Genomic DNA, 10,160 nt, shown 5'->3' on the forward strand with positions numbered 1-10,160 from the left:
AGAGAGAGACAGAGAGAGAAGAAAAGAAAAACTGCTCTAAATTATTCATTGACAATATCATTATGTGTCATAACAGTGTGTCTGTGATGGGAAAGAGTGAGTGTGGCAGGGGCTGGGGTAGCACAGTCCAGGCTGCACAATAGCGAGATCTGATTAAATATTGATGTGCACTAATTGGCTACAGGGTTTCAGGACAGCTTGGGCTTTGTTGGGATCATTTGTATTCTTGCTTTGGAAATGGACCCCCCCACACACACATAAACCCTACATTTTCATGTGCAAGTTCTCTCCCTCCTCCTCCTCTTTTCATCCGCCCTCCCTCTCTCCCTCCCCAGCTTCCAGTCCTTCCCGATCCCCTTGTGTGTGTACAAATTAACAAGATCTTAACCTCTCCTGATTTTCTACAGCACTGACATGCTGCCAACACTCGGTGCAATTAGGCTAAGCTTGCAGAACTGTTTTTTGGTGCAGAAATCAGGACTTGCTCTTGTAGACCGTCCTGTCTTCTCAGTTGTGCCTGGACTCTTCTCTGAGCCATGCTCCTACTCTTGGCCTCAGAGCAGATGGAAAGTTCTTCCTTGGCACTCTTTCCTTCTGAAATGGTCCAGACCTTGAGGTTGGAAGCAGTGGCACTGGAGCTTCTTGTACAGCTCGTGCCCATAGATCTGAGAGCAGTCTGGGAGATGCACACGTTGCAAGGCGTAGGCTGAATTGAAATTTATGAGCCAGGTTATTTCTTGGTTTAACTTAAACATCATAAGGTCTTGGCATCCTCTGCCTATGACTCCAGCTGTTCTCAGCGTCTCTAACAGCTCCATCAGTAAGTGGTAGAGCAGTAGGCTCCCTATTGCAAACAATAAGCAGGTTGTTGCAATCTCTCTTCTTTGCCTATGGGCTCCCCCAGAAAATATCATTTTTTTCTGCTACAAATCCCCACTTTCAGGATGCCCACCTGAATCTTGTGATCAGCATGAGGTCCTCTCGTCCCCTGATTCCTCTGTAAGAGACAGGCTGAGCTCTGTGGAGGCTGAAGCTGCTCCCAGCAGAGCAGTGTCAAAGCACGGGATATATTCCCACAGTCCTTCATGCTTTACAAAATGCCCTTAACCAAAATTTTGCATTTTAATATTACTATTTGCAAAAGACATCCCCAGTATCAGATCAGATTAGCTAGAGGTAGAAACTGAAGATGATGACGTGTTGATTTTTTTTTCCTCCAAACTCTTGTTTTCTAACAGTGACAATTAAAGTTTTAAAGAAAGAATGACATTCATGATCTACACTACCTTTCAGTTGAATGGCTAAGAGAGATGGCTTGGGAAAATGCATCTGTTAAATATATTTCCCAAAGTATCTTTAAATAAATCAGATGGCCCTGACTGAAATAAGGAGTGTCTGAAGCACCTGGTGAGCTCTGATGGACGTGTCCAGTATTGTTCAGTTGAGTTTTTACTGCAGGGAATGAAGGCAGAACTTCCCAGAGGGGTTAGATTAATCCAGCCAGCACAGCAAGAACAAGAACAAGTTATGCATTACCTGGAGAAAAAGAACAGAGAAGCACATAGGTCTGAAAAAAAAACCACCAGTGCTTTGCAAACTTTATCCTTTCCACCAGACATCCAACATCATTAATTTTAGGACCATCCTCTGCATACTGCCTGCACTTTCCAACGCTCTGTGTAGATCTGAGGGAGAGCAATGCACCAGCTTTGCAGACTCACACAAACTAACAAAAAAATTCTAAATATCTTTGGTAACTGTTTTTCCCCTCTGGTTTTCCTATAGAAACCAGAAGATTTGAAAAAATCAAAGTCCCATTGGAATAAAGAGAAAACAAACAAACAAAGAAAAAGATCTGATGAAATCCAGCGGAACTTTAGTCTGCCAAAAATGAAAAATTTTGGCTGGCTTTATTGGGAATCTGGAGAACAAGAAGCTAGCTGAAGTGCTTTCATGATACGTCTTTTTCCCCCTAGTTAAAGGAGAAATGAGATAAATTCATAGCAAGCCACAGCAGTCCTGCATGAGTTTTTCAGTCCTGCTTCCTACAGCTGAATACTCACCCAGTAAATCCCGAAGAAGGGCACAAGTCTAAGCCAATCCAGTGATCTCAGAGCCAGCTGGATGGCTGGTGATGTTGGTGCTCCCACACACAGCTGGGAGGGACTGCTTTTCCCTTCCCTCACCCACAAGCACAACCCTACTGCAGGCAATACAAAGCACAAGTTATTTTGGCCAAAAGTTATTTTTTACTCTGCTCTAATTATAGAAGTCAGTGACGTATTTGATAGAGTCTTGTCAGGAGAGAAAGTCAGTTGTCACTGTCTTGAGTGTCTCTTTCATTCCAATGCCTAATGTGACTCCAGTTCCAGTTTGAAAGATATCCAAACAGTCACGGGAAGTGGGGGATTCTCCATCTCATCACAACTTCCCATGGAACTTTTTCAGTGTCCAGTACCATTTGGCTTGGATATTTCCTTGGGAAGAAGTAACATCTTCGTATTATTACTCCCTAGTGGTTCTCTATTCCCTAATGTGACTGATCACCTCCTGAAACAACACAAACCTCTATCAGGAGAAGCATGCTGAGGCTAACTTCTCTCTGCCACGTGAATTACAGCATCCTCTCATTTGTTTCCAAAGGCCCCATATTCCTCTTAGGAGAGATGGTGAGCACCCTGGTTAATTTCTGAAGTGCCTACGCTCACAGGATGAAGCTTGAACAGTTTGTTCTCCATGCCTTAACGATTCTTCCTCCTCTTCTTTGAAATCCTTTACATTATTCTTTATAGGAAAAAAAAAAAAACAACAAAAAACAACCAACCCAAGAAACCAACAACTCAAGCAATAACAAAAGGAGTTTAGTTAGTTTGTTTACTTATTTAGGACTAAACTTTCTTTTCCCTCCTGCACTGAGCAGAGCCCATTTCAAAAGGGTCCACGTGTGGGAGAGTCTCTGGTGGATCCCACAGTCTGGGGAGATGGAGAAAAAGGCCTGACTGATAATCAGAAAGGAGCTAAGTGAGATGAAAAATAGAATGACGGGATTCATGTTAAAGGAGAACAGGCCTATCTCAGCAACTAAAATGTCATCAATTTTTTATTAAACAGAATCTTTTCAATAGACAAAAATGAACTCTTCTGTCCTCACTCATTCACTCGTTTTCTCTTTCTTTTCCCCCCAGTTCTGCTTTTGCAGCAGTGCCTCCCATATGAAGACATTCTTCTTTTCCTCTTTTTTTCACACTCCCAGGTTTGATAAGAGGTGGGGGTTTAAACAGAGGCCTGAACACGTATTTAAGACTATTTATTGCTGCTCCACCAAGCACTGAAATGTGGGCTTCCACTCACCCTTCCTGGGTCAAAGCTGTCCATCTGAACCAGGGAATGGCCTTTGGTCATCGCTATGGGTCTCTCTGGTATCTCCTGTTCTGTGAAAGGGCATTCATCCTTTTCTTTGTAACCTGCCCATATGCTGTTTCCACTGTAAGTTGGACCCTGCACCCCCATGTACTTGGACATCACGGAAATCAGCCAAGGCAAACTCCAGACGTTGCCTAAAGCCATGGTGACAGCTTCTCATCAAAAACTCTCTACTTGTTTTCTCTGAAAATGCTACCCCAGTCAATGTAAAAAGTCACTGGACAGGGATAGAGCTGGGGATAGCAAGGTCTGCTCTCCACACCTTACAAAGAACTCCTGGGTGACCATTAGCCATTGTCTAAGATGATGTTTTCTGCATCTCATCTCCTATGTCTCTTGTCTATTGAGTTACCAAGATCTATTTGTCTTGATATTAGGAAAGTTGCAGCTTAAAAATTTTTGAGACCTATCCTACTTTTTGTGTGTGTATCTTGCACATTGGAGCTCTAGGGTACTGAAGACTCCTTCATTGTAAGTATCTGAATGTGATATTACCCCCTTGTTTTGTTCTGGTGTTTTATAAGCAATCAGAAAAGGAGAATGTTCACATGGGAGATGCAGGAGGAAGAGCAGGAGCCAGACATGAGTTCCAGCAGGACAGAGCAGCAGGAGACATGGATCTGCACAGCTAAGCAAGAGGCTGGAAGGAAAAAGGCAGGAAATGGAGGGGGAGGCAAGCAGAATAACCCTTTCAGTGTTTAAGGGAGGCTGTAAGAAAGAAGTGAACAGACTCTTTAGCAAGGTGTTCTGTGATAGGACAAGGGGAAATGGTTTCAAACTAAAAGGGGATATTTAGACTGGGTTTAAGGAAAAAAAGCTTTTACGATAGGAGTGAAGAGGCATTAGCACAGGTTGCTCAGAAATGTGATGGGTGCCCCATCCCTGGAGACACTCAAGGTCAGGCTGAGCCATGCTCTGAGCACCTGATGGAGCTGTAGGTGCCCCTGTCATTGCAGGGGATTTGGAATGACTCTTTGGAAGTGATTCTTTCATCTCAAATAATTATATAATCCTATGAATAAACCTATTCACATCCAAGCAACACCGATAGCAGTGACTGAGTTTCAGAGCAGTTTTGGGTCCACTCGTCATCACAACATCACCTGAGATCCTTTAAAAGTCACTTTCCATGTAGTATAAAATATACATATAGTGCAGCTCCCCCACCTTACTTAGCACTGCGTTGCAACTTGCACAACAAGTTCTGCTTGTCCTCCAAACCTGTGCTTCAGGTCCCAGCGGGGTTTATTTATTTACAGTTCTAGAAGAAGGTCCCATCCCCTGGGCATCCCAAACGTTGCTCCTTATTAGCTAGTTGGTGGTCACATCCAGAGCTGATAAAGGCTTCCAGAGGGCTTTTCAAGCATGTCAAAGTGCTCAACACTTGTCCGTCCATCCGCACAGCCAGCTGTCTGTCTGCAGCAGGCGGGCATCTCCCTGGATGGCTGCATCCCAGCTGCTGTCTCTCAGTCCGTCGTATGGAGTGGGCAGGAAAAGCCTGATTCAGTGAAAATTAGCATGGGATTTGATGTTTGCCCTTGTAGTTGGGGAGATGTATGTGAATTTAGTAGCTCTCTTTCATCCACACGTGCTGGTGCATTTGGGGCCCGTGCAATTGCGTGCATGTTTGTGCCTTTGGGTGCTGATTCCCAAGATAGAGAAAGAAGCGTGACCAATTTCATCTGTGCCTTATGTTTGTGTGTCAGTGAGTGCTGAGCTTCTGTATCGGGGAATAAGTGCCTGTGTGCTGCGGGTATTTGTGCGCAAGTAAGCAATGTGCTGTGCAAGGCGGCTGCTGCTTCTCACAGAGACTGCCTCCCATTTGCTACATTACAGCTTTATCCGTGAGCTACCAGCATGGAAATCTTGCTATGAGTCCAGACTGTACCAGGGTAAAGCCCTGCTGACAACAATACATGTTTAGGACCCATTTACCAAGGGGATTCCCCCCCCTCCCCCTTAATCCGAGCAAACGTGAGTGAAAGAATAAAAAAGAAAACACAGACAGAAGAAAAAAAAAAAAAAAAAGGGTGAGAGCGAGGGAGAAAGAGGATTTCCTTCAAATCTGTTCTTTCTGCCCATGATGGAGTCTCATTCCCATAATCATTTTGACAGGTGTGCAATGGTTGAAAAGTTGAGGGGTATGAGGGCGAGGATGGGAGGGGAAGCACCAGAAACCCGCTTTCTCGGCGCAGGCAGCCCAGTGCACCCAGCTCACTGATTAGAGATGACAAGCACACCTGCCGTCCCCGCGGCCCCGCAATTAAAGCCTCTTTGAGGTCCCAGGAAGTGACCGCATTAGAAAAGCCCCCTCGCAGCCGGCTCCTTAGCATATTTCCAGTGTCATTAGCAAAACGGCAAAGGCAAGGCACATCGGCAGAGGGCTCTGACATGACCCGTGCTCCCTTCCCGCTCAGGGAGGGGATGCAAAGTGACTTTTAAAGAGGAGTCTTTTTTTTTTTTCCAGTTTTTCCTTTTTTTTTTTTTTTAAAAAAGATTTTATTTCCAAGCCCCTCTCTCGCCACTCCCTCCCTCCTTCTATTGGAAACGTTCCACCTTCTCTGGGGTCAGCAGGGGGAAGGGAGCCAGAATTCATTAAAGACAGAGAAGGACTTTGCTAAAACTGGGCAGCTTTCAGGGAGGAATTCTTAATTCAGGATGCCAGTGTATATTCTTACTCTGCTCCCTGCTTTCTAGTCTGGATTTCTCTTTTCTTCTTTTGTGCACCCTTTCCTTCATCCACATTCTGCTCCTGCTGTCCTCCATGGGATGCCCCCTGTCTGGCTGGAGGTAGCTGCTGTGGGTGGTGGTGAGCATGGAAACCCTACTCCACAAAACCAGTGTCACAGTCACCCGTGCCAGGTATCAGACTGCTTGAAGATGTTATGGATGGTCCATACTTGGAGGTGTCCAGGCCAGACTGGATGGAGCCATGGGCAGCCTGATCTAGTGGTTGGCAGCTCTCTCTGCTGCAAAGGGCTTGGAATTACACAGTCTTTGAGGCCCCTTCCAATCCAAGCCATTCTGTTATCTCATTCTCAAAGGACTTCCCAAGCTTTAAGCTCCAACCCACAAAGGGAGCAGACTCCAGGACCAGATCCCTTTCCCAGTGATGCTGAGGATGAAAATGACATCTCCTAAACCTGCCATTAGGCTGTACAGTTCTGAAGGACATTGGTGGGCTTGTTATACCTCCAGCCCTGATCCCACATAAGCTAGGAGGTCCCCAGAAAGAGTTTGCTAGTGGTCTTCAAGCTTCTTAAGATCTTCTTGAGGGGGGGTCATGACTCTTGAAATTCTTTAGTTTTTCCCCACAAATGGACCATTACACCCATCTCCAATCCTACTCCACTTGCCTGCCATGGAAATGGGAATTCCCCTGCTAGTCTTCAGACACAGAACTTTCTGCTATGCTGCTGAAGATAGCTAGGAGAAACCTTTCCTTCCTCCCACAAGCCCTCCTCCCTGTCTCCCCTTTATCCTCTGGCCTCATTGAACTCTTTCCTGACTTTTTGTCTAACACAACACTGTCTGCAGCATCCTTCACTTCTGCAGGCACCTGAACTTCCTTTATTAGGGAAAAGCCTGGATCTGTCACGGCCTTGCTGCCCTCATACCACCCCCATACTACTGCAGATGAGGCCATGCACCAGAGCTACCGTAGCCATGAAAGCATTGCATCATCCCGCAATACCTGCAATGGGCAGGTGGATGTGACTCTGAAGTGTAACAATCCTGACAATGATAAATAATGCACACTGAGCGCTCCTGCAAAAGCATTCAGAGTTGTTATACTCAGCTAAGAAGCCCAGGGCCTCAACAGCAGAACAAAAGGGTCCCTCAGGGACTGTTGCTGATTCCCTCTTGAACAGTAGGGATTAGCAAAGCCATTTTAGCACAGTACTGATAGGTCCTTCAGCTCTGGAGCACTGCAGAGGCTTTAATGGATTCGTGTGCGTAGCACTGCAGAGGTGGAGTAGGGGTTGGTCTGAGCAAGTAAAGAAGCAGCTCACAGCACACTGAATAACTTCGAGAGCAAAGCAGAGCCCAAGAGCAGCATCTTGATGTGACTCAGGGCTGAAGAAACAGCTGGCATCACTCAGCATGATGACACTTCAGCAGGCAGCACTCATGTGGATACAGCCAAGACCACCTTGGCAGTCCTCATCTCTCTGATGGTTAATGTCACTGGGGCATGCCTTTTGGTGACCTTTATGCCACTCAAAGAATGAAACATGGCTCACAGTGCCAAAGCATCACCCTGGGATGTCCCTGACTCTGCTTCACAGCCTGCTGTCCTTCTGGGTCCTTCCTCCAAGGTAAGACCAGAACAAACTAGGGTGGGGCATGACTGAGGAGCCAGGAGTCTTCCTGGTGCTTATCTGCCATGGGCATCACAACAGGGAAGAACCACCAGTGAAGTAGAACCAGTGAAGTTAATTTATTAAAAGGTTCAAGTTCCAAGATTCTTCCCCATTTTTCCTCTCCAAGTTTGTCTGTGGAAGTCATAAAAATAAATCAAAATGTCCTCTACCTCTCCTCAGGCTTTCCCTCTGCACCAGTATAGCAGTGAAGACAGGTGCCACTGGCTTTGAGGCTGGCTGGCTCTAAAGGCCACTGCATGAAAGAGAAGAGTGCAGTAGCTGTGGCAAGAAACACCACCATAAAACTAAAATAATGGCACAGAGCTGCTCTTCAGCAGTTTTGGCTGCTTCATAGCCCTGCACATTAAGCTCCTTGTACTCACTTAAGGTGTAAAGGTCTGAATCAGGTCCTTTATAGTATACATGGCAGCATGTACAATATGACAGCTCCACCAGCCAGCCCTCCTACCTCAATACATCTCTGATTTGCATAGAGTCCGGGGAAAAGCTCCCTTCCCTGTGGGGTGGGGTTTTACGGATGCATGGGCAGGACAAGAGAGGAAAATCTCACTCGTGGCTTAGGGTAGATATAACCCTACAAACACTCTAGGCATTAATGCTTGGATGGTTTCTGAGAGCTTCCCCCAACTCTTCCAATCTGTAGTGGGTGGAATTTAGCCTTATAATGGTACCTAATTCCCAGCTCAGGCTGACTGAGGGCAGAGCAGTGTCCAGGTGCTCCATATGCCACCACCTGTAGATGTGAGTGGTACAGTTTCAGCCCTCCAGTGGTTAATTACGTTAATGGTTAATAGTCTAGAAATGAGCTGGTCAGTTCCCTTGTTATCCAGGGAGAAGCAGCTCAGGGACCTCCCTGGGGTACCCTCTTAGAACGTTCCACACAGCAACCACACTTTCCCTAAATCTTAAAATCAGTAAGGCTGAAAAGGACCACTAAGATCACCTAGTCCAACCATCAACCCACCCCCACCGTGTCCCTCAGTGCCACATTTACCCTTTTCTTGAATATCTCCAGGGACAATGACTCCACCACCTCCCTGGGCAGCCTGTTCCACGATGCAGAAGGTACAGGTTGGATTGCTCACACACCTTCAGAGAAGAGGTGAAGACCACCAGATGCTGTTCCTTGTGGGATGTCTGCAGGTGGGATGTTCCAAGCTGCTGCTGCATCTTCAAAGTATGAGGCTGGGGCAGCAGATGGGGCTGGTGGCCAAAACAAAGGGAGCAGAAAGCTGAATGGGAAGAGGAGGTGGATGAGAGGGCAAAGAAGAGGAAGAGTAGAGAGGAGAGATGAGTACTGCAGAGAGTGAAGCAGAGCCCAAGGACAAGCTCTCAGCCCTCTGTCACTCCTGGTGCCCTCAGGGGACAGGTATCCAGTCTGCGGAGCAGGCGAGTGCTGTTCCAAAGTAATGGTTAAATCAATGTGTTTACAGATGATGACACTAGAGTGACATACAGTGGAGAAGCCTCATGAAAAAATAAACAGGTAATAATCACACTGCAATGTGCACACTCCACTTCTCATTATTGCAGAAAAAAAGGCCCACCAGGGTTCATAGCTTCAGGAGATTAACCATTCCCTCCCTGGATGAGACCTCCCTGGGGGGGAATTTGCTCTCAGAGCCCCCCTTACTTCAGAGCAGCAGGTGAAGCAGTACTTACGAGCAGTGAGAGTGTCACCTGCACAAGCTGAGAGATGTGACTTAAGGGATAATGCAGGGAAGAGGTGCTTATATAGATTGGCAGGAGGAAGGCAGCTCCAGTGAGAGCTTTGTGACTTCATGCCAGAGGAGTTGCACCCTACTTTCTGCCCCAACATGATGCTCTTATGGGCACTGTTGACCTCCATAACCCCAGTGAAGACTATTTCTATACCCATGCCTTCCTACACATTGCTGGAGAGCTGCTTTCATACAGCTCATTGCATGCATAAACCCTCCAAGCAGACTTGCCTCCATAGATCCTTCCCAACCAGCTGCCCTACAGTCACAGGAGTTCTTCAGCCAGACAAAAACAAAAGTCTTTTTAGAGATATTGTTGAGTACATTTGTTTGCAGACAGCATGAGGAGAAACACTCCATGAAATTGAATTCACAACGGGGAAATTAGTAGTTGTAAGTGTGTTCTATAATCAAAATGGATTTATAGGCAAAAGTTTCTTAGATAGTCACGTGTCATCCAGAGGAGGTCAGCAAGCCAAGGATATGCAATTTTTGTAGTTATCTCTGCTGGACAGCATTGTTGGGCTGCAGTAGGTGTGTGAGACTTGCAGAAATAGCATCTTCTAGATTTAAGATGAGGTAGAATCAAGCATTGTGTGTTGGAGAGAAGTGCTCTCACAGGGCTGAGTTT

This window comes from Meleagris gallopavo, chromosome 9, assembly GCF_905368555.1.
Source record: "Meleagris gallopavo chromosome 9, MGAL_WU_HG_1.1, whole genome shotgun sequence".
NCBI lineage: Eukaryota > Metazoa > Chordata > Aves > Galliformes > Phasianidae > Meleagris > Meleagris gallopavo.